Source organism: Podarcis raffonei, chromosome 12 (genome assembly GCF_027172205.1).
Source record: "Podarcis raffonei isolate rPodRaf1 chromosome 12, rPodRaf1.pri, whole genome shotgun sequence".
Classification (NCBI taxonomy): Eukaryota; Metazoa; Chordata; class Lepidosauria; order Squamata; family Lacertidae; genus Podarcis; species Podarcis raffonei.
In genome coordinates, this window is record NC_070613.1 from 16,260,023 (window position 1) to 16,285,786 (window position 25,764).

Sequence of the window (25,764 nt, forward strand, 5' to 3'; positions counted from 1 at the left end):
AAATGCATCGCTTGAAGTGGCATCTCAAAATCCAGGGGGGAAGCACCCCTGTTTTAAAAGAAGCAGGGAAAGCGGCAATAGTATTAGATTAGTGGCCCTGAGAGTTGGCTTGGCATGCCTGCTGATTTCTTTTCTTTGGAGAAGGGGAAATGACCTGAGAATGTTGAGCTAAATATTTGGCAAGGAGGCGGAAGCTGAAATAACTTGGCTTTGGCCCAGTCCGTAACCAGGGCTCAGATATAAATGTTCCTTGTGCAACCACTCAGACAAAACAAGTGGTTCGAATAACATCACACTCGAGTCACTGTGGCTCTAAGCTGAGTTGGACTCAGGAGAGAACTTGCTATGGGATCCACTGCAAATGAGGATACCTCCTCTTTTTAGCACTCTTTCCATAAGTAAGCTTTTAGACCTTTGTGTTTTCATTTTTCTTGCCTTGCCAAGTTTATCAGAATGAATTCTTTTCTTACTATGGGTGTTTGAACTGTTCATCTAAAAGCCTTCCAAGAAAGAAGGCTTAATTTGGAGTTATTTTCAGTATGAAGGTTTCGTCTCTGGCAGGTACACACAGCATATAAAACTTGTGGAGTTTGTGTCTATGACACAATATTTTGACAGCCAACTTGCGGTAGCAAGTCAACATTTGACGGTGTATCTGACAGCCGACTTGCAATTGGAGCTAGTAAATTTTGTTAACTTCATTCACTCAGCCAGCCATAACAGATGAATTTTGAATATCAGTGTCACATCTAATTTTTTTTTAAAAAAATGAGGATAGCAGTCACTTTTGAAGTCAATTTTCAACCATCAAAAATGGACTTTAGACTTCTGAATGTAAGTTGGATTTTGGATACTTTTTTAAAAAAAGAACAAAAACAGTCTCAACACTACCATAAGAGAAAGTGGAGTGGTTAAAATATTGGATCAGCACCAGACTAACAACAGGGTTCAGATCTCACTGCTGTGAAGCTCACTAGGTCTGAAGGTGGATGGGTCACTTTCTCTTGGCATAATCTATATTACATAATTCTCTTTAGGATGTGAAACCAGGTTGCTATTGCTCCCAAGTTCCCATCTGTTCTGAAGGCAGAAAACCCAAACTAAGAAACTTGCCTTTTAAGCTTCTGTGGTTTAGCATGGATACACCTCTTTCCTTTGGTCTTAAACTGAGATTTGTGTTTTCTGGGACCCACCCTATTCCTGTAACTGTAATTTGTTCTGTTTTTCATATTGAATTCTAAATTGTTGTAGCCTGCCTAGGATCTGCTGGGTGAATGGTAGATGACAACAACAACAACACCCTGCAGGGATGGGATTTACAGAACAATCCTACACTCACTTTGCCACACACCCGCAATAAAGACTCAACTAATCAAGCATAATAGTATTTTCCCGTAAAGGGAAGTTGTGGGTGTGTGACATGACCTGTGCCAGCCACTCCTACTGGCAGCATTCTGCAGGTGGCACATTCCAAGTCCTGAGAGCACAAAACCAAACTGGAGGTTGGTACTGGTCAGCACCATTCACCCATCACACCTCAGAGTGCTGACCATGTTAAAATTTTGTCCGCGCTACAAGCAACAGCCAATTAATCCCAACCCACCACAGGCCAATCTAATTAAGAGCAGTGTAGAGTAGTTGAAAAAAATGATGCCCCCAATGGCGAATCAGAGCGTACCCCCTAAAAATCCTACTTAGCTTCATGTGGCCACTGACAAAGGCCTGCACATCTCAAAGGGTGGGAGGGTAGGATGTTGGAAAGAGACCAAGAGAAAGTGCTAAGGGGAGGTCCTTCTCTTTAAAGGAGACCTGCTCCCCCAAGCCAGAAGCCACAAGAGGTCATGTGGGGAATCTGCACCCCCTTCCCTTCATGAGGAAGACTTTGTTCACCCCCAACCAAAGGATGGGAATGCTACGATGATTGGAAGCGGGTAGAGATACGTTATTGCCTACCATAGTCAACATGCGTACAGCCTGGGAGAAGAAAAACACATGTGGAAAACACAAAATGGCCGGCACGCCCCCAACATTGCTAGAAACGCTGTTGCAGCCCAACGACTCTATTCCTTTTCAGCAAAGGTCTGAGGCTCTGGGGATAGGGTAGTCATAAATCCACCTTAGTAAAAGCTCCTTAAGCATCTTGCTTAGCAAGAGTATGGCAAGCAAAGCGCAATGAGGAAAATCATGTCAAGTAAAGTGACAGTGGGCCAAGTCACATTGGGTGGAATCATGTCAGGCAATATCAGGTTCAGGCAGATCCTATCAGGACCCTGGAAAGCTCCCAGTTAATGTAGCTACCACCATTTGTGAGCGATGGATCAATGGAGTAAATCAACACGATATCCAAAAGACATAGCGTCATGTCACAGGTCCTGGTTCCTGATCACATGGAAGTCTTCATGCGTGCAAGGTTTCCACATGGTCAGGAACCTTAATGAAACAAGCTTCCGAATTGTGTGAAGGCATCAGGTGCCTGCTTGGTGTGGCACCTGTTGAACGAACGTGTGGGCTTAATTTCTAAAAAGGGCTTTAAATGAGTCTAGCCTAGGCTTCCTCAACCCCGGCCCTCCAGATGTTTTGAGACTACAATTCCCATCATCCCTGACCACTGGTCCTGCTAGCTAGGGATCATGGGAGTTGTAGGCCAAAAACATCTGGAGGTTGAGGAAGCCTGGTCTAGCCTAATCCTGAATCTTGGTCCACAGGGAGCTCTCAGTTTTCTGGATCCTCAGCAATCTGAACTGCACTTTGCCAGCATTTCCCCACACAAACAATGCCTAACATGTGTTTAAGGGTCAATCCTTTTGGGACTTGCTTCATTTTCATTCCCATTTGCAGAATTGTAAAGGATCAGCCCTCAAAGCCACTGGCTTCTATCTAGTAATCTACACAGCCGTCTCAATTGGCGGTCTTTTAAGTCAAGTCTTGTTTGAAAAGTGTTTTGGTTTGGTTTTCACCTTATGTGGCTTATGTGTTTTATTTTCTGGATCAATGCTCTTTGCCTCTTTCAACACATGCTTTTTTTTAAAAAAAAAGGAACCTGTTTCCTTTTGCTTTCCTGTTTTATGATGTGGTAAGGAGGCCTGAGCATACTATAGTAAGGGGAACCTTGCCAGTGCTTTCATTGCTGCTTCCTTGAATTTATATCCCTGCATTTACAGTGGCTTTTCAATTTGTTCTTTAGATTGTCCACAAACATTCATGAGCAGGCTTCTACTGTTAAGTCAAGGTCTCTTTGAAAGTTGCCTTGTTTCACTTTCAGTTCTGCACACCCAGCCTTGAATTTATGAATGCTTAGTGCAAATAGCCATGTGCTATTTGTCAAGGGCAAAGATTCCCTTTCAGAATTACTGCTGGTGCATTTTATAAGCCGTTGAGCAACTCACTGGGTTTCTCTCTCCCCCCCCACCTGCTTTTGTTCTTTAATACAGAGGTTGGGGAGAGAAGCCTAGTTTATATTAAGCAGAGATAGCAGACTGAGATATCTGTTACACATTCCTATCGCCCATCTGCCAATCTTCAGGAAGAATCGTATTCTAATAAACCAAATTGCTTCTAAGAGCTTTTGTTGCTCCTTCTTATCACATTCCTATTTGTCTGATTTCCCTTATTTGGGTAATTCTCAAAAAGGCCCCACTGAGTTTGAAAAATCAGACCTTCCTTCGATCTGTTAATAAACTGCTTTTGCTTCCCTTTGTTACCCTTAATATCAGAATATTTTCTTTTGCAGTGCTGTCCTCTTTGATTCCAAAGATCTGAAGAGCTTGGACTGTCGTCAAGCAAGACAGGATAACTCCAAAGACAATATTGCATGTAACCAATGCTCTCAAAGTACTAAATGATATTATTATTGCTATTATTAAGGAGAAGGAGAATGGGACAAGCTGCTGTCCATACTGGTTAAAGGAGGGCAGCTGGATTGGAGGGTTCCTGGAGTTGAGTCAGCAAAACAGGTGTAGCCAACACAATGCCCTTCAGATGTTGAACTCTCCCATTAAACCCAGCCAGCTTGGCCAATGCCCATGGATGATGGAAACTGGAGTTTGGCAGCATCTGGAGGGCATCAAATTGACTACCCCTGCCAGGGGAGTCTTACCCATAGAGGCTAGTGGCGCGGGGCGCCAGGGCGCCAAATTCTGGAGGGCGCCAGGGAAGAGGCAAAGGCTGGACGCGGTGCCTCCTGGCATCAGCTCACCGCCCTCGCCTGCCTCTGCCATGCCGCGCTGAAGCAGCTCTGCGCCCAGAGCCTCTGTCTGCCATGGCCACCGTGGCACCAAGTGGCCAGCTGAGCCAGGAGGCGGCACGTCTAGCCTCCACCTCTTCCCCACAGAAAGAGCCGCCCTCCAGCCATTGCCCGCCTCCTCCAGCCATGCCAGTAGTGCTGCCCTCCCAAAAAAACTCTGGGAAAGGGGGGGGGTGCCGGAGGAAGCTTTGCACCATGGCGCCGGATATGCTTAAGACAGCCTTGACCCCCTGCAGTAAGGTCTTGTTCAAATTCGAGTGATTACAGAGTCCCAGTCCTTTGCAGTCTTCCAGTCTGTTACAAAGAGAACCTGGTGGAACAGACAGCAATGCTAGCTCCCTGTCAGTGGTGTTGCTGCTGCTTCATGAAATGGTGGAGAGGAGGAGAAAGGTGGCAGGAAGGTTGCTGCTGTGCAGATGCTGCTGTGGAGCCAACCTGGTGCTCCCACTAGTGTGCCCATGCCAATGTCAACCTCCCTGTTGCAGTTGCATCACGGCCTGTAATCTAGCATTGTAGCTCAGCCCCACCGATTGATCCACTTCTATCCATAAACTCTCTTGTAGACAAATTGCCTCTGAGTGGTGCACATCTTGATGCAATGCAATGAATTTTAAAAAAATATGTAATCAGTTAAAAACTAGCTATAAATTCTGAAATGCCTGAAAATGCCTGCTACCATATCATACACTGCTTAGAAACTGTTGATCGTAAGCGGTGTATAAAATGGTTGGAATAAACACAGATTATAGTAAATAAACGCTGCATCAGCCCGACTGCCCCTGCTTGCTTTGCTTGTCTCTGGCAAATATCCTCTTTTGAGCAGCTGCAGAAATAAATAAATATCCCCTTTAGAAATATGGGTGACCAGGGCAAAGGATCTAAGAGAAATGGAATGAGTCAGAGCATTATTAGATTAACAACTGAATTGTTTGAGGAAAGATGGGACAAACTGCTAAAAATAAATCACTGCTATAACTTTTATAATAACAGTGTATATACACTTACTGGAAGCCATAACTTACAGTGCCTTGACTTTGCTTTATTCCCTTATCTTGTATATCTGCCACCTCTTTCTTTAATGCTTTTTTTCAAATATATGGCCTGTGCAACTGGGAATTGGGTTTGTTCCTTCTCTTCTTTCCTTTTAACAAGAAGGAAACAAGCAAGCAAAAAAAAAATGCAAACCCACCCTAACGCTCCCATTGAAAGAAACATTTGTAACATGAGAGATTATTCCATTGGGGGTTTTCAGATGAATTCATCGTGGAAAGAAAGAAAAGATGTGTTTTGTGCAAAGACTCTGCCCCAAGACATCTTGATCATTCGCCTTTGGCATAACTCTCCGTCTCCAACCAAGCTTAAGTATGTGTGACGGCATTTCCTTCCATGCAACTCTTGCTATTTCCTTTTGTGAAAGCTTTTCCTTTGTCAAAGTTGGAGTCAAATCCAGACCAGGAGCAAGATTCCTCTGCTGCGAGGCTCCCACAAGATATCGTGATGACTACAGACTTGGGTCACTTTAAACCTGGATTAGACAAATTCATGGAGGATAAGGTTATCAGTGGCTATTAGCTGTGATAGCTATTTTCTACCTCCACTGCTGGAGGCAGTGATGCTCCTGAATTCCAGCTGTTGAATTCACAGGTAGGGATCGTGCTGTTGTGCTCAGGTCCTGCTTGAAGACTTCCAATAAACATCTGGTGGACCACCATGAAAACAGGATGGTGGATTAGATGGGCCTTTGACCTGACCCACCAGGGCTTTTCTTATGTTCTTATAGACCACATGTCAATCAATGATTGTTAGACATCCTTAGAGGCCATATGCCAGTAAATACCAGTTCCTTTAAGATCAACCTATCCTCCAAGGAGCTCAAAGTAGTATACGAGGGCCCCCCTCCCTGTTTTATCCTCACAACAAACTAGTGCTATTTTTCTAGAAAAAAAGAGGTGCTGGAAGTCACCGCAAACACCTCCCTTGTTGTCTTTGTATGGCATTGGCGCCCACCTGAGAGGTGCCAGAACTGAGTTCTGGCGAGTTCCAGCTGAAATAAAAGCCTTGACAACAGCCCTATGAGATAGGTTAGACTGAGAGAGAGTGACTCGCCTCATGGCACAGTGGAGATGTAAACTTGGGTCTCTTGAGTTCTAGTCCTAGTCCAACCCTCTAACCTAGTGTTTCATAAACTTGGGTCTCCAGCTGTTGTAGGACTACAACTCCCATCATCCCTAGCTAGCAGCCGTCATGCATGATGGGAGTTGTAGTCCAACAACAGCTGGAGACCCAGATTTGAGAAACACTGCTCTAATCACCACACCATGCTGGATCTTTCTTCACGCCCTTCATGTCCCATTTGTACACTTCCTGGAAACAGAATGTGGGAAACAGAATGAGATGGAGCTTTGGTTTGATCCACTAGTACTCTTATGTTCTTGAGGTTCACGTTATAGAGGGAAGAGCCTTAGCTCAATGGATAGAGCACATATATTGCATGCAGAAGATTCCAGGTTCAATCCCCAGCATCTCCGGGTTGTGCTGAGAGAGGCTCCTGTCCAGAACCCTGGAGAGCTGCTAGCAATGAGTGCGGGTGGACCAGTGGTCTGACTCTGCCTATGACAGGTTCCTATGGAAACACAGGCAGAACTTGGGAGATGGCTATTCCTATCGGGCTGAGCAGTTGTTGAAATTATTTCAAGCTGTCAGCTGCAGATATGATATGCGATAATTTGCTTGCCCTTAACTGAGGTGGGCTCGTGGCCAAAGAGTTTCATTGAGAGAACTCCATGTACCGCAGGTCTTTGATTCGGTTTCCTCCTCCTGAGCACACCCCAGCATGCCAGTCTATTGTTTAAAAGAGAATGGCACTCTTGACAAAATGTTCCAATAATGTTCCGAGAAGAAGATAAAAAACCCACTGGCACTGAAAAAAGAGTGTCAAACAAATGAAAGGCTCACTTCGACCCCAGTAATAGAGAAAACCAATCAGCATCTAATGCTGCAATAGGGAAACATCTCATGAAAGGCAAGAGACGACGACAGCAAAGACAGGGATTCAGGAATGGCTAATTGCCATATATTCTGCAATGCTAAAAATACCGCACAGTTAGAAATAATACTCCCTAGAATATGCTGGCAGCAGAAGCAAAACTAATGGTAGAATCATCTTCAATTATAGGCTGAGGGGGGAATAGATCCTCAAAAAGGTAGAACCCTAAAATAATGGTTTTGGAGAAATTTCTTTCATTTTTGTGCCATTATTCAGATCAAAGAGAGCTTTGATTAGCCACTGGAGGGCTTTTTGGTGTGTTTTTTGAGCTAGTAAATTCCAAAATAACATTGTAATTTTGCACCATTTGTACCATACATTTAAAGCACATGACTTCCCCACAAAGAAGCCTGAGAGCTTTGGTTTGCTAATGGTGCTTGGAATTGGAGGAATGGTGGACTATAAATGCAATATATAAATAAAATGACCACAAAGAGGAGCAAGGATTTCCTGCTCATCCTTAAATCTCTTGGTAATATTCTGTTTCACTGATCTCCTTCTTTTATGAACCCTAAAGAGAACCGTCACATCTCCCATTTATAGTATTCAACCCCTGGTTTCAGAGTAAATGTTTCAGGCCTCTCGTTGAAATCAGCAGGACTTATAAGTGCGTAGCTTTGACCTAATCATATCCACGTTGATCTCCTATGCATTAAAATACTTCGAGTAAGTGCTATTAAATCATTGCTGTATATTATTATTATTATTATTATTATTATTATTATTATTATTATTTAAAAGAAACCACATGAACCATGGATTCACTGGACCAGAATTTAAAGAATGCAGCTACAGTTTGGATTAACCTGATGAATGCCATACGAAAAGGCTTGTGGTGTGAGATCTGATGACTCGCATTCAATGCGTATTTCATTTTCTTTTCTTTTCTTTGGAAAAAAAATCAACAGCAGCAGTAATATGATGAAATTAGCAGATTTCTTCAAATCTTTTGAGGATTAGCACAGTGCTCTGACACATTGCTACATCATTGCAACAGCCTGTAAAAGCCTCAGAAAAGGTAGTTGAAATTAAGCTATTGTGTATCATGATAACAACTAGTGAAAACTGGATTAGCACACCGGAAGGACTGTCAATGTGTGATGAGTCACTGTCAGGCAACTGCTGAGCTCCATGGGTGCCAATGTCTTTTGGGGACTGGGCCCACCCAGCTCAGCAGGCCCTATTTTACTTTGTAGCAGATGTCTGTAAGCCACCAAGCACTTACAATTTCCCATAATCCCCTGCATTGGGCACTGCAGGAAATTCACAATGGTAGCAGCCTTGAAGCTGCATGTTGCAAATCATAGTGGTGGCCAAGGTGGAGTTTACATTAAATTTATTATCAGCAAGGCTGGCATCACATATGTAAGGATGCGACCTGACCACAAAACTAGTAAGTAGAAGGAACCTAACGGCTGAATGTTAAAGTGAAAAACAATTCCAAATTAGGGACAAGGAGGGTTCTAAACATGTGCAGTGAAAAATGGGTTGGGTAAGTGTTCCCAAGGACTGTGGTTGGATGAGGGATATTGAGGTCCTGGGATGGCAGATGGTGGTTGAGTAAAGGATGAGCAGCTAAGATGATGTATATTTGACTAAATAATAATAATAATTAATAATATTTTATTATGTATACCGTGCCCATCTGGCTGAGTTTCCCCAGGCACTCTGGGCAGCTCCCAACAGAATATTAAGAACACGATAAAACATCAAATATTAAAAACTTCCCTGAACAGGGCTGCCTTCAGATGCCTTCTATAAGTCAGAAAGTTGTTTATTTCCTTGACATCAGGTGTGGGGGCGTTCCACAGGGCAGGAGCCACTGCCGAGAAGGCCCTCTGCTTGTTTCCCTGTAACCTCACTTCTCACAGTGAGGAAACCAGCAGAAGGCCCTCGGCGCTGGATCTCAGTGTCTGGGCAGAACGATGGGGTTGGAGATGCGCCTTCAGGTATACTGGGCCGAGGCCATTCAGGGCTTTAAAGGTCAGCACCAACACTTTGAATTGTGCTCGGAAATGTAGCAGGAGCCAAAGTAGGTCTTTCAGGCCCAGTGTGATATGGTCTCGGCGGTCACTTCCAGACACCAGTCTAGCTGCCACATTCTGGATTAATTGTAGTTTTCAGGTCACCTTCAAAGGTAGCCGCACGTAGAGTGCATTGCAGTAGTCCACGTGAGAGAAAACTGGTGTGTGTCCTGATGTAAATGCTCTCACAATTTGAACTCTGTCATGTAATGCATTAGTGAATAAAGGCTGACTCTGACTGAGAATATGCTATGAGCATCTATATTTGAACTCTCAAGGGGAATTTCCCCAACATGGTGCTGCTCACCTGCTGCCATTGCTGCTGCTTGCTAATAGTAAGCTTCTGGTGAGGGGAGGAATGGGTGTCAGGGGGTCTCATTGCGTAACAGTTTGCCAAGGGAACCCCTTGAAGATGGAACTGGCTCTGTTTGTGATAATTTCACCATGTAGAAGTATGAACTGGCCAAACAAACTGGTGAAGTCTACGGTGCATTGTGAACATAAAGCCATGATGATGATGATGATGATGATTGAATTGAAATACTTTATTGTCACTTGTACAGCTTGTATACAGTGAAATTACATGAGCACCCCACACTCAGCTCTCTTAGTCTTAATTCCCCTCGTTTACTGACGCACACCCACCAAACCCGAAAGTCAGTTGCCCTGTTATCTTTTCATTCAGCAGCCTAACAGCCCATGGAAAGAAGCTGTTCTTTACCCTGTTGGTGTGACTAATCATGCTTCTATATCTTCTGCCTGAGGGCAGGAGATCAAGAAAGTGCTGGCCAGGGTGTGAATCATCCCTGAGAATTTTCCTCACTCTCCCGAGGCAATGTTCTTCTGCTATTACATCCAGCAGATTCACAGGACAGCCCATAATATCTTGTGCTGTATTCACCACACTCTGTAGGCACTTCCTATCAATTGATGTTAAACCAGTGTACCACACTGTGATGCAGTATGAAAGGACACTTTCTATTGTTGACTGGTAGAAGGAGATAATCAAATGTTGATTGACATCGTTCTTCCGCAATACTCTGAGGAGATGGAGTCTCTATTTTGTATTTTGTATTGCTGTGACCCACCCTGGGACCTTATGGTGAAAAGCAGGTAACAAAATACAGTGGTACCTTGGTTTAAGAACAGTCCTGTTCATGAACGATTCAATTTATGAATTATGATGATGATGATTATACAGTGGTACCTTGGATTATGAACTGAATCCATTCCGGAAGTCCGTTCTTAAACCGAAACCGTTCTTAAACCAAGGCATGCTTTCTCTAATGAGGCCTCCGGCCGCCGGTGCACTTCCACCATTCAGATTCCATTCTTAGACTGAGGTAAAGTTCTCAAACCAGGACACTACTTCCGGTTTTGCAGAGTTCATAAATTGAATCATTTGTAAACAGGACTGTTCTTAAACCAAGGTACCACTGTATTTTGTTACCTGCTTTTCACCATAAGGTCCCAGGGTAGGTCACAGCAATGCAAAATACAATATCGGAAATAGTTTAAAACAAATTGCAGTCACAAAAATGGGGCAGGTCCATAGGCACGTCTTTCTGTCTATCTCTCTACGGTGTCAAAGGTCGGGGACAAGAAATGCATCTTCAGCACATGACATAGTGAAGATGGCAGGTGCAGCTTTGTCGGGAAGGAATTCCACAACTTAAGAGCTGCCACTGAAAATGCCCTCTCCCAGGACACCTTCCAAATATCTGAGAGTGGGGAGCTACCAAGTGACGAGCTACCATCCGCTCAACATAGCACCTGAGAGGGTCTGTAGGGAATGAACATCTCTCAAGTGTCCAGGGCCCCCCAATATTTAGGCTTTTAAACATGAATGTGACCACTGCAATCAGGGCCCAGAACTGAACTGGCGACCATTGCAGCTTATTGCAATGCAGGTCCTTCTTTGCTGAAGTACCATTAAGTCTATTCTGAGCCTTATTTCAAGGTGAAACCCCTTTTTTCTTATTAGCTGGGTTTCTATTTCCGTCTGGCTTGAGCTCCCGTTGCTTGAATCCAAGTGCCTTCTATCTATCCTCCACATACGTATGCTGTTGCCAGAAAAGAGCTGAAATTCACAGAGCTGTCAAGACACCCATTAAAACAGGGAGATGCCAATAATCCGGCAGCAGCATTCGAGAATTAAATCCCTGAGGAATTTGCTCTCCTAATGAGAAGCAAGGGAGGAAAAGAGTGTGAAGGCCAAGCTGCTTGGAAACGTGGAATAAAGCAAAAATATTATAAAGGAGAAAAGAAAGAGGAGCCCTATCCCCTCGGAGAGCTACAATTCCCAGAGTGGTTTAACAAGCCACCCCTCTTCACAGGTAGCTCTGGGAATTGTAGTTCTGTGAAGGGAATAAGGGTCGCCTAACAACTCTCAGCACCCTTAACAATTGACAGCTCCCAGAATTCTTTGGGGTAAGCCATGGCCATTTAAAGTGGAATTCAAGTGCTTTAAATATATGGTGTGAATGGGGCCCTGGAAAGACAGAGTCCCAGGGGAGGGGCAGAGAGTACTACTTTACTTCTTGCAGTGGGAAATATAGCACACAAGCTTATGGAATATGGAACAATAGGCCAGTCTCTTTAAGGTAGAGGGACTCTCAGAGACTAAGGAAGGAAGCTATGAGTCTCCAGAAATCACTGATGTGTCCTAGCCCAGAGACCTGTGAGGAGAGATACACAAGTCTCTCTGGATAAATTTCAGAACTGTGCAATGATAGAATATCCACTCCCAGCCATTACAATATGATGCCCTCAGAAGTCTGCACAGTTATATCCTAATCAGACAGGAGACACTTACCCATGCAGAGCTGATTTAGGGGCTTCCAAAATATAAGGATTAGGAGAGACAGGAGAAGAAATATGCTTAGCTAACAGGCTGTGAGGTGTTGGACAAAAGGCATTCCTAACCAGCAAATCCTCAAGATCAGACTGCTTGCATTTTAGGAACATGATAGACAGAACTTAATTAACTATATCCATGAGTCACAGAACAAAGGCAATGGATACATTTTTATTTGATTTTTTTTTTAAGCGTAGACCTTATCTTTTGCTGCTTTATACCCAGTTCTAATTAAATGTGGATCTGTAATTTATTTATTTTTAAATACACCTGGAAAATCAGTGTGGTTTCTGGGTAATTAATCGATGTACTAAGGTCAATGTGTTTGAGCAGCAGCGGTTGTATTATTATGCAGATCTCTGTGATATATTTTTACTACAGTTCATGGAAATGCAAGCCTGGCAGATATCAAAAAGCCCCCATCAAGCCACAACAGCTTAGATGGCTTTAAAAATGGTTGTACAAAATCACAAGCCATTTCCCACCCCCCAGTTCTCCCTCATGTGGTGATAAACTGTCTCGGACCCTATTGTCAGCAAGTGAGGCCTTGGTGGTGGTGCTGCCACTGGGGCCTTGCCACTAGAGGGTCTGCAAGGCCTTCTTCAGTCTTTTGATTCTATAGTCAACATTGCCTGCACATCGTGGGCTTGTTCACACATTGTGCACCACCCAGGTACCATCCATCTCGACACGGTATAAGTGTTTGTGTGAAAGGCTGTACACTTGTCATACAGCTCAACTATTTCTGTGCACAGGTACACAGATCATATTCTCATAGAATACACAGTGGTGTCTTCGGTTGCGGATGGGATCTGTCCTGGAAGTCCGGTCAGATCCTGAGGTTTCCGCAACCTGAGGACCACTTCTGCGCATGTTCAGACTGCTTCTGTGCAGGTGCGCGAACCAAGACCTGGTAAAATACTTCTGGGTTTGCCACGCACGCATCCCAAAGTTTATGTAACCAGAGGGTTACGTAAACGGAGGTACGACTGTAATATGTGAACAGCCATTGTCTCACAACAACATGGGCTAGGTATACCTGTGTGTATTGTCCCCCTGTCCCACCTAAATTGACTTTTTAACCATGGTGAAATAGGCACCCAAACCCCCATTCTGTACTTGTCCTCTCCTCAGAGGGTTCACACAGAGTGGTTTATTTCCTTCAGTTCCGATTTTTCAACACAGTTTGGAGGTAATCAAGAGAGAATATAGGGGGAGAGACACATTTTTGTGCTGCTGGACTTTAGAAAAGGATGCACTCAGCACTCATAGGGCATCCTTCATCCCATCAGCATTTGATATCCCTTCAGTAAATAAACACATTTACTGCTGTGTTGAACAGCTTTTTGCTGAGATAGTCAAACACGACTGTTACAGATGGGCTGACATCCAGGTTTCATTTTTGACACCTTCCTAACATCCCTCCCAAACACTCCCTCCCTTGCACTTATTCGTCCTTAGGAGCAAAGCATACATGATTTGGAGCTCTATCATCTGCAACTCTGCTCCACTGTTGTTGTTTAATGAAAAAGCATCCAACAGACAGACTGCTATTTTGAGCAGAAGACCAGCCAATGGGAAGGAGATGCTTAACCCTCTTTCCTTACACCATCTTCACCCTCAGAATCACCCGCAGTTAGGAACGGGGGAGAGATTATTTCCAGTTTCCATTTAAAGGTGAATCTACATGATTTCTGCTTTACACAACAGCATGTGAACCCAAGACAACCATCCTTTGAAATTTGCACTTTTCTGAATTTTGCAATGCAGTTTTTCAGTCAAGTAATTTGTACAACAGTGCAATTACCAAGGTAAAGTGTGCATAAAAATGCATAGATTGCTGAAAATAACAGACATGAATGCATTATGTCAAGGGAAATTGCTTTGCAAAAATATGTCTATATTATGGAAGATTGCAGTCAAACACATGTCTAATAGGAGAAATTCGCACTAAAATGCTGGTGAATTTTCATGGGACTACACACACACACACACACACACACACACACACACTGATGTGGAGATCTAAACTTAAGGTTGGAAAAGAGAGAGAAACCAAAATGGACAGGTCTGCCCAGTTACTTTTCTTCCAATGGGAGAAAATTTACAGGTGCCAATATCTTTTCCTTTGCTATGAAGAGAAAACTGCCTGCCCCCAATTAGTCCTCTACTAAAGAGTGCAGGTGTCTGTGACTCAATTTTGTCCTTAAGACCAAGAGAAATTTACTGGGATCTGGGAAAGCAAAGTATATTATATGCAGTTGTGTCAAAAGGAACAGTGTTAGAATGAGAGAAGGAACATTAAAATGGACTATTGGCACATATGCAAACAGATATGAAACATTTATTTCATTATAAATGCATCAAGGTGATTGTGACAAGTTTGTGTACATACTGTTGGTTGTGGAGGTATGCTTATTTTTGTATATTTATTTTGTTCTTGTTTTTTTGATTCAACTTTGCATAACCTTGGATACAACTGGGGGGGGGGGGATTAAAAAGGAAAACTACGCACAAATTTACAGTGTGACCTAAACTCATATGCATGAAACAATAAGTACGCTTTCTTTCTTTCTTTCTTTCTTTCTTTCTTTCTTTCTTTCTTTCTTTCTTTCTTTGGATTATCCGTCAGTTCTTTCTCAAAGCATGTCATACAAGTGGAATCCCTGGCACACCCACTTCCTTATCCTCTCTCTGTGCTCCATGTAAGCCTGCAAACTCATGTATTGTTCTAGGAACTATAGTAGCAAGAAAAGAAAGATTTCCCAACTTCACAGAGGTTTACCTTCTCCGAGGATCAATTTCTTATTGTGTGCAGAGGTACTGAGTCACAGACACATATTTTCTCCCGTCAGGACATCCTGAAGGCGCCCGATTCAGCACTGCCATACAGTTCTTAATAATAGTTCTGCATCATGGTTTTGCATGACACATTTGCTGTCTTAACAACCCCTGGAAACCCCATTGACCTTCCTCTGGCTTCCTGAAACATTTCCTATGTGTTCTGTTGTGTAACCTTTATGATAAGCACCTAACGTTAGAATTTTGAAGCTCCCACCCTATTGCATTTGAACAAACTTGCTTAAAAAGAAACCTGATGCAGATGGGTCGTCCTAAAGAACCACAATGGCTGGTATAGCAGGATGTAGGTGAGGGGAGGGAGCTGCTGTAACAAAATGTGTATGTTTTGATTTGGAGTCTCATATTTGGACACGGGTGGCGCTGTGGGTTAAACAAAACAGCCTAGGACTTGCCGATCAGAAGGTCGGTGGTTCGAATCCCTGCAATGGGGTGAGCTCCCGTTGCTTGGTCCCTGCTCCTGCCAACCTAGCAGTTCAAAAGCATGTCAAAGTGCAAGTAGATAAATAGGTACCGCTCCGGCGGGAAGGTAAACGGCATTTCCGTGTGCTGCTCTGGTTCGCCAGAAGTGGCTTAGTCATGCTGACCACATGACCCGGAAGCTGTACACCGGCTCCCTCGGCCAATAAAGCGAGATGAGCACCGCAACCCCAGAGTCGGTCACAACTGGACCTAATGGTCAGGGGTCCCTTCCCTTTGCCTTTACCTTTATTTGGAAACCTCTCTATTATGGGGAATCAGAAAGACACATCTTTGCAAACATTTTGGCCAGTACTTTTTCCATACAGGACCACCAGTACCTCCAACGGCGCCTACAAGAAGACTCAGTAAATATATCGTCAATGTTCCACAATGCGTGGAAGACAGTTTGATCTTCTATGGAATGCCCAACAGGGTGACTGAGAAAGTCAGGAGACCCTCTGAACTGGCCTTCAGGGTTGCACAGCAACATTAGAAAACCTGAGGTCCTACAATATTGTTGCCCCCCCTCCAAAAAAACCTCCTATCAGCCCCAGGCAGAATGTCAGCGGTCAGGGATAATGGGATTTCAAGTCCAGAAATATCTGGAAGACCAGGTTCTGCACTTCCGCAGAAAGGTGAGTCTGAGGCTGCATTCACATGGCGGTTTATTCAATTTTCATGACTTTTCTCTAACTGTTAAGCTCTGCATTCTGTTTGCTCTTTTGCATGATGTACAAGTCAATTCCAGGACTTTACTGGAATATAGTGCGAGTTTAGTGCTCAATCCGTCTTACACGCTTTCAGGGGGAAACAAATCTGTTTGCAAATAAGGTGGAACTGCTAAGCATGGACTATATTCCACTTTAGTTCCAGAAGTGGCTTTTAGATTGTATAAAGCTCAAATACAATGTGGCAGTTAACAGCTAGGGAATCGAGGTGAAAAGGGAATAAACTGTCATGTGGATGGAGCTTTAGTTGGAATGGGAAATCTGGGGGGGTGGGGGGTGTCTTGTGAAGAACACTCAGTATTTTAGCAATATTGATACTACAAGATTTGTGCCTCTTCTTTCCTCCTAGGAGCTGTGGGCAGCCTACAAAGTTCTTCTCTCCTGTTATTCCCACAAGAATCCTGTGAGGTAGGCAAGAGTGAGAGAAGGCAACTGCCACAAGGTCAGTCCAGGGGGGGGAGCAGGGATTTGAACACGGACCTCAGTCATAGTCAGGCACCATTTCCCACTGGCTCTTTCACAGTGCGAAAAATAATGTTTGCACAATTTATTCTATTGAAGAATTTGTCCATCTCAAGTATATACTAATAGGCCCTCTAGAACACAAAGACACACACCGCTGGCCTATCGCAAGGCACTCCATTTTGCTAAATGTGCGTATTTTACATTATTACTTGGGCTTCACGAGTGCCATGCTTTTCCTTTCTATTGTGTTTGTATAAGCTTTTCATTTTCATAGATAGAGTAAATGGCCTTGGGCAAAGCAGCTTTTAAATAAAGTCTGAGTCTTTTACTCTCCATTGAGTAAAACCTGAAAATACTTGTTGGAATGCGATCTCTTCCACAGCACAAAAATAGACTTGGATTTGTAACTCATTATGTGTTTAACTCCTAGTAGCTATCAAAATCTACCTGAGAGCTGGGTGTTCCCATGTCAGTGAGGCAAAAAAACAAAACACACACAGCGTGAATCATCTCAGCAATGCATTTCATTTACTTAAACCTTGAATATTTTCACTGACAAGAAAAAGCTGCCAACAAATTTCAACCGCTTACACTCCCAGATAAGTCACCACCCATGAAACTATTACCAGGCAATTTTTAACAATTAACTCCATGTCTCAGAGATAGTTTCCATGGAGAATCTTTGCTGATGGCTTCAATCAGTTAAGAATCCTCATCATTATGGAGCCACTTATATTTGCTAATGTGAAATTGCAGAATTGGCACTTTTGCAGGTGCCACGTAATACCCATTCCACATTTGTAAGAAATCAGTCATTTAGTGTGGCAACTATCAATCACCCACGCTTTGGAAGTTCCTGGTTATCAATGATATCAAGCAGGGGCTTTCATTATACTCTTTTCAACACCTGCTTAAAGCACTTTTGTGTAGGCAAGTCCACCCATATATGTCGAGTGCTGTCATGTGTTTTAATCTGCCCTTTTGCTTGTCGTTAGAATCATAGAATCATATAGTTGGAAGGGACACCAAGGGTCATCTAGTCCAACCCCCTCCAATGCAGAAATTTCAACTAAAACATCCAAGACAGGTGACCATCCAAATTTGGCTTAAAAACCTCCAATGAAGGAGAGTCTACCACCTTCCGGTGAAGTCTGCTGCCCTGTCAAAAAGTTCTTACAAGGGTCTCAAATTTCAATGGGGCCCTGTGTTATGCCTTACTGAAATCAAGATATACTATGTCCACAGCATTCCCCTGATGCACCAAGTTTATAACTCCATCAAAAAAAGAAATGTGATTCATCTGGCATGATTTGTTTTTCAATTTGATATTAATTTATATACACACACAAAAATGAAATAAATAGAGGGCTTTCTTACTGTTCATTTCATTGTTTTTTCTTTTCTTTTAGTAGACCACTTTGAGGTTTATTTGTTGTTTGTTTTCAATCAAGCGGTATAAAAATTTTGCAGAATAAAACAAATTGTGAATTAGACTGTTGCTGCAGTGACTAAAATTCCTTCCAAACCCCATTAACCAGTGACAGACAGTGTCCACAGCAAATATGTGTTACACCGAGGGAGGGTGGTAGTGGATCCTTTTAACTGGAGATGCCTGGGAATTTCTTCATGCAACACAAAGCTTTTTCAGATCAGCTACAGTCCCTCTTCATTTTGTTGCTGGGGATCCAGAATCAGATCAGTTTGCTGGGTTATACTCTCTCTTTCTCTTTACCTTTTCTGTATTGGGTTTTTGATCATTCGTCCTCTCACTTGCTTTATCCAACCAGGCTGTTACCCATGGTTGCTTGGTGCTGTAAGTTATGCAGTCCCATAGAACTGGCCATTCCTTGCTCATGTAAGTTTCATGAACAAAGAAAAATGTCCTTGTGATGCATCAAGGAGGGTGTTTCCTTCTTCTTGTATCATAACGTTAGAACTTCTGCTAGGCAGCATGATAGGCCAATTGATGGCCTGAATTGGAAAGAGTCTTTGTCCCATCTTTCTAATTCATATGTGCCTCTTGCTTTGGATAGGCAGAGCTACCTCCTCTGCTGAAATGAAAGGGAAAGACCTTGTGGCAATGGAAAATCCACGGAGCCATCAGAAATGCTACAGGGGGGCACTTATATGTGGAATGTCTGCAGGGTGTTCTCTGTGTTTTACTGAGCTGCTCATTCTCACTCTGAACTCTTCTCCATGACTCACATTTCACAGAAGGCAATTGGCAAACGCCTCATTGTTGTGGTTTATTTGCCGCACAAACAGTGCTGCAAAATGCACACACACACACCCATCTGAAAATATCGCTTTCTGTCATGCACAAGCACAGCCTTCAATTTCTTCTGCCTACGTGCCTCCTTCCTCTCTTCGCAGTTTGCAAAAGAGCGCAGACAGACAATGCTGGGTATGTGTGCAATGTCACCCACTTATCCCTGCCAACGTAAGCACATAATGCAGAGTGCATCAGGCCAACTGAAGGGCAAGCATCATTTGGATACTTGTTGGAACAGGAGATGTGGCTTAGCTTGTTTTTCAGGGACTTAATCCTGATTTGATTTTATTCTTTGGTAGATTTACAAAACGAAAAAAACACACACCGATAAAAATTTTTTAGAAAGGGGCAAGATTAGACATGGACAACCAAAGGGTTTCTTTTTTAAAAATTGAGATTCCTTGCGCTCGACTCCGCTTACCCTTTTTTCCCTGCCCAGGACAGCTCTGCCTTCTGCCTGCACCTCAGAGCCGGTGTCAGGGGCGTATGAACTGGGGGGAGGAGGGAGCGGGCTGCCCCGGGTGCCACTTGGGGAGGTGACAAGATGGCCCCTGCCTCCCCCCAGCTGTAGAGTGGCCAAGGGCGCTCGCAGTCTGTATGGGCGCCGCTTGCACGGCATCTGTACGGGCTGCCGCTCTTGTGCGCTGTCCATACAGGTGTCCGTACGGGATGCCGTGCAAGCAGCAGCCTGTATGGAGTGCACATTTGTGGCATCCTGTACAGACTATGCATGCGCAGCATCCCGTACGGAATGCGCATGTACGGCAGCCCGTATGGTCACTGCACATGCACACTCCGTACGGGATGCCATGCATGCGCAGTCTGTAAAGATGTCGCACGTGTGTCACCAGGCAGTTTGCTCTGCCCCTCAGCGTCCCACCAGGGTGCCAGAAAGGCTTCCTCTGCCACTGGCCGGTGTGCCATGTGGGGCTGGGCCTTGGTGGTAGCAGCCTCTGCTTCTCCTCACCCACTCGCCAGTAGCTGCTATGAGCTGCCCAAGGGAGGTGATGGGCCATGCAGAGGCAACTGGATGCTCTCTCGCAGCCACCACTGCTGCCGCTGCTGCCCCTCAGAACAAGCGTCAGCTCATCCTTTCCTTCAAGCTCGGGGATGGTATCGGTGGGGAAAATAGGGACATTCTGGGATCGGCAATGGAGAAAGCTGCTCTGGTGCCAGGGGCACTGTGCCCAGGGGCAGGGCTAGCCACCCAGAGGGGCGGGGTGCACTGCGGGGCCTCTGGAGTCTGCCTGCCTCCTCCCACTCAGCTGCCCTACAGCTGTGGGGGAGGCAGCAGGCAGCTTGGGCAGTGCGGAGCCTGCATGCATCCAAGCCACTGCGTCTCTCCCAGGAGAGACGTGTGTCTAGGGTGTGCTGCAGGCCCTGCAGTGAGTGCCACCCGGAATTTTGTCACCCCCCTCAGTGGTGACACCCGGGGCAGACCGCACCCACCACACACCCCTTCCTCCGCCCCTGTCTGAGATCAAATCAGAAGCTGTGATGGCTTTTTTTAAAATTCCAAAATTGTCCCTGGAAAATAGAGGTGCTTGGAGGGTATGAGATTGGTGAATTCTTATTTATTATGGGGAAAGAAAGCAGTGGTTTCTGTAATAAAACTTGTTTCAAGTTTTACTTTTTCTATAGTAGATAATAGTATCCCTGCCAGAAAGTATTGTTATAGCACCACAAGCAATATCTTTTCATGCCATATGCATATGTGCTCCCATGGCCACTGTTTATCAAGGAGACTTTGGGGTCTTCCTGGCTATCTCAGTGATGCTGTTGGCCCCGTGTGTGTGTGGCAGCTGTAAGGAAGGCAAATTCCATGCTAGGGATCATTAGGAGAGCAATTGAAAACAAAATTGCCAATTTAATTAAACAAATCTATGGTGCGACTGCATTTCGAATACTGTGTACAGTTCTGGTTTCCTCTCCTCAGAAAAGATATTGTAGAGCTGGAAAAGGCTCAGAAATGATCAAGCTTTCAGCATTTGGGACTTTTTAGTTTCAAGAAAAGGCAAGTAAAAGTGACATGACAGAACTTTATAAAATTATGCATGGCATGGAGAAAGGGGTTTCTCTTTTCCTCTCTCATGACACTAAAAATCTTGGGCCAAAACACAGAGGCCTGGCAGGTCTGCTTTTAGACCAGTAGGCCAGAGGTTCCTCACCACTGGAGTCCAGCCAAAGGGTTAAATCTCTGAGTTAAATGTAGATATATTCTGTCTGCAGTGTGCACACATGTGGAATTCCATCCCTGCAAAGGTGCATCTGGTTTCTTCACTATGCAGCAGCTAGACTGGTGACTGGGAGTGGCTGCTGAGACCATATAACACCAATCCTGAAAGACCTACATTGACTCCCAGTACATTTCCGAGCACAATTCAAAGTGTTGGTGCTGACCTTTAAAGCCCTAAATGGCTTCGACCCAGCATACCCGAAGGAGCGTCTCCACCCCCATTGTCCAGCCCAGACACTGAGGTCCAGCTCTGAGGGTCTTCTGGCAATTCCCTCCCTGCGAGAAGTGGGGTTACAGGGAACCAGGCAGAGGGCCTTCTCAGTAGTGGCGTCTGCCGTGTGGAACACCCTCCCACCAGATGTCAAGGAAATAAACAACAATCCAACTTTTAGAAGACATCTGGAGGCAGCCCTGTTTAGGGAAGTTTTTAATGTCTGATGTTACATTGTGTTTTTAATATTCTGTTGCGAGCCACCCAGAGTGGATGGGGAAACCAAGCTAGATGGGCAGTATACTGTATATACAAACAAGCAAACAATTATACCATGCACACTGGCCTTAGACCTGAGATATGTTTTTTCAGGGCCCACCCTATTCCTATGACTGCAATCTGTTTTAACTGTTATTAATTCTGAAGTTTAAATTGTTGTAACCCATTCTGGGACCTGCTGGCGAAAGGCTAGTAATAAATTCAATTAATTAAAAATAGACATACATGGACATTAAGACACCATGTAGGAAGCTGGCATCCTTTCCTTTGAACTGTTAAGTCTGAGGATGAGATCGGCAATAAGACAAAGATGTCCTTCTGCAATGTCTTCAGCCAAACCTACCTCACATGGATTAAAGGAGGAATGTGAGAACCATGTATGCCTCCGTGAGCTCCTTGGAGGAAAAGGTGGAATATAAGTGAAATAAATATAGAGAGCTGATTCTTAGAAATTCAGCAGCAGAGGTTAATGCAGAGCTTAATTGGAAAGTTGGAGAGCTTCTTCACTTATACAGGTCGCATAATTCACTGGGCTGTTTGAGTCTCCTCCCCTGATTCCATCTGCTTATTGCTTTGCTCAGTGGCTGCCAACGAATTCTCAATGACCTTTTCCAGCTTCCCGGACAACAATGATCTGCCATTTGGAGACGTTTGCCGGCCTCTGTAGTTAAACTCCCAAGGATGGTTTGGTCCAGATGTTAAAATCTGAGTCACAGCATATTAAGCCTCTTATAGCCCTTATCTGAAATGGCCAATTTCAGTGCGAAACACAAACTAATAAGGGGGGGGGGGAGAGGTCTCTTTCCCATCCAATGCAAACTTTAATAGGCTCTTGGTTAGAGTTGAATAACCTGCCTTTAAAATTGCCGGCATGAACAACCATAATTTACTTACAAGGTGGACAAAATATTCAGAGACTTCCCTTAGCCAGCCAGAGATGGAGTGATGACCACCAATTAATTATAGCACTTCTAATAAAGAATGGATCCCATTTCTCTCATGAAATTATGTCAAGAAGGGTGCAACTTTTAACATTTGTTAGGGAGTTTTAAAAATCACAGGGGGTTTCCCCTCCCCCAAGGTTGTAGCCAAGTGCCTCAGGTGTTTAACAGGCAGCAGGAATGCACAGAAGTAAACATCACTGAATTCAATAGCCTAGTTTGGACTGGCAGAAGTTTTAGGAAGGTGCAATTTAGGGCTTAGTAATATATTAGGAGGGTGCAATTTAGGGCTTAGTAGTTTATTTGCCTTCTTAGTGACTGTTCCATTATTTGCCAATCTAATATTTGTTCCCCATATATAAATTGCTCTCATATTTCATTTGTGCATTTTAAAAAAATCTTATTTAAAAAATGAATTAAATAACAAGGAAGGAGATTCTGCCTGGACACTGAGGTCCAGCACCGAGGGCCTTCTGGCGGTTCCCTCACTGCGATAAGCAAAGCTACAGGGAACCAGGCAGAGGGTCTTCTCAGTAGTGGCGCCTGCCCTGTGGAACGCCCTCCCACCAGATGTCAAAGAGATAAACAACTACCTGACATTTAGAAGACAACTGAAGGCAGCTCTGTTTAGGGAAGTTTTTAATGTGTGACATCTTAATGTATTTTTAATCTTTGTTGGAAGCCGCCCAGAGTGGCTGGGGAAACCCAGCCAGATGGGCAGGGTACAAATAATAAATTATTACAGTAGTACCTCAGGTTACAGATGCTTCAGGTTACAGACGCTTCAGGTTACAGACTCCACTAACCCAGAAATAGTACCTTGGGTTAAGAACTTTGCTTCAGGATGAGAACAGAAATCGTGAGGCGGCGGGGGGAGGCCCTATTGGAGAAAGTGGTACCTCAGGTTAAGAACATTTTCAGGTTAAGGACGGACCTCCAGAATGAATTAAGTTCTTAACCCGAGGTACCACTGTATTATTATTATTATTCTGACTAAACATTAGGAAGAAGTTTCTGACAGGAAGAGCTGTTCAACAGCAAAACAGATTACCTTGGACTCTCCTTCATTGGAGGTTTTTGAAAAGAGGTTCTCTACAATTCTATGGTTCTAGATATCAGTTATTGCATATATTAGTTATATCCTTTTTGAAGTGAAATGCTTGAACAATATGACATTGCTCCTTATATAGGGAGATTGCATGACTGCAAAGTGTGACCATTGCTTCTTGCAATCTGAGCCCTATGCTTCAACTGAGCACAATGCTTTCCAGAACCTTATTGGCTCTTTTAGCTGCTGTGTCACACTTGCCTGATGAATACTGACAGCGCAGGCTCAATTGTGGGACATCAACTCAGATTATGCTTTATTCTTAATTACAGATAAAGAGTTTCAGGGTAAAGGTGCCCTGCTTTTAACAGCAATGACATAAAGCCCTGTTTAGGTGCCAAAAATATTATCATTCTGAGCAGTGAAAAATTCATATTATGTGCCCAGGGCCTGCCCAAAGTTTTTTTGGCACCTGATGTGAATGACAAAATGATGCCCCTATCCCTGCCAGGAAGAAAGGATGGGTGAAGATCTATACCAGGAATAAGGAGAAAATAAAGATCCACATCAGGATCTGCTGCCCCTGTAGATCCTGCCACCTGAGGCGGTCACCTCACCTTACCTCCTGGGTGGGCCAGCCCTGAATTGGGTATGGTCCAAGTAGGGATGGGGAAGACATTTGATTCAGTTCACATTTAAAGGCAAAGCAACCTAATTTGTGCTATCCAAAACAGTACGTGAACTGAAACACAGCCGTCCTTGGGAATTCTCACTTCTCTGAGTTCTTCAATGCAGTTCTCCAGCCAAGTAACGTGTACAAGTGTGCATGAGAGCCAGTGTGGTGTAGTGGTTAAGAGCAGTAGGCTCATAATCTGGGGAACCGGGTTCGCTTCCCCGCTCCTCCACATGCAGCTGCTGGGTGACCTTGGGCTAGTCACACTTCTCTCAAGTCCCTCAGCCCCACCCACCTCACAAATCCAAACTCTTCTTCTTCTCTTCATATACTAAGGTAGGGGGTGTGCATGTAAGTGCACATATCACTGAAGGGATATAATATATGCACGGTATCAGGAGAAATTGCTTTGCAGAAATGTGTCCATTAGGCAAAATTGCATACAAAAATGTGTACGTAAAGAGAAGTTTGCTCTAAAATGCAGATGAGCTTTCATGAGGACTTTTTTTAAAAAACGCAAACTGATGTAGACATGTGGAGAATGGAATTTAAGAGTGGGGAAAAAAGAGAAATGAGGAGAAACTGAAACTGACAGATGCCTCCATTCATAGTCCCAGGATATGTTCTGAAGGCACTTGAGGCCACAACATTGGTAAAGCTAAACAATCCAAATCTGGTCAAGGCCTGAATTGGTCATCACTGTGGGGACCTTTTTGCATGCCCCCCATGGTTTCCATAATGGCATCAGTGCAAGAAAGCAAATCATTTGCAAACTTCCTAAACGTCACAGTAGGCAAGTATGCATCCAAGGAAAATCGTCTCCCTTGTCCTCACTTACGTCCTGTGATCCATCATTCCCTTCTCCCCCTACCAATGTCCTCTAATTCAGTTATTACAGGGCTCAGCATGTCCATGAGGTCATAAAGATTCTCCAGAGAATGCATTCTGAATTTCAAAATTCTTTCAAAAGGAAACATATGCGGCAGAGATCAACGTACACATTAAACACAAGGTCATGTCTCCAGGCCCCTGCTTCGTATGCACTGTAACAATTCTGGCATGCTTTGCATTCCTGTCTACTCAGCCCTTCCATTCAAGGCCCACACGCACGCACAAAGGCAGAATTCCTCCCCCCTCTGTTGTTTCTGCAGTGATGTCCATAAATAATCTCTTAACAAATAATGACCGGATGCAATCTTGTCCTTATATCACCAAGGTTTATAGGCCAAGGTGCCTCTCCTTCCGTTGTTGCCATCATCAGAAACCAACCACCAAAACAAATTCCATAACAGAACAGAGACAAGTTGTTTTCACCGGGCCTGCAACCATATTAATAAGAATTGTTGTAGCTGCAGTTGTATTGAACCATACTGCTTTTGTAGTGGAGGCAGTATGTCTCTGAACAGCAGGCACTGGGAAC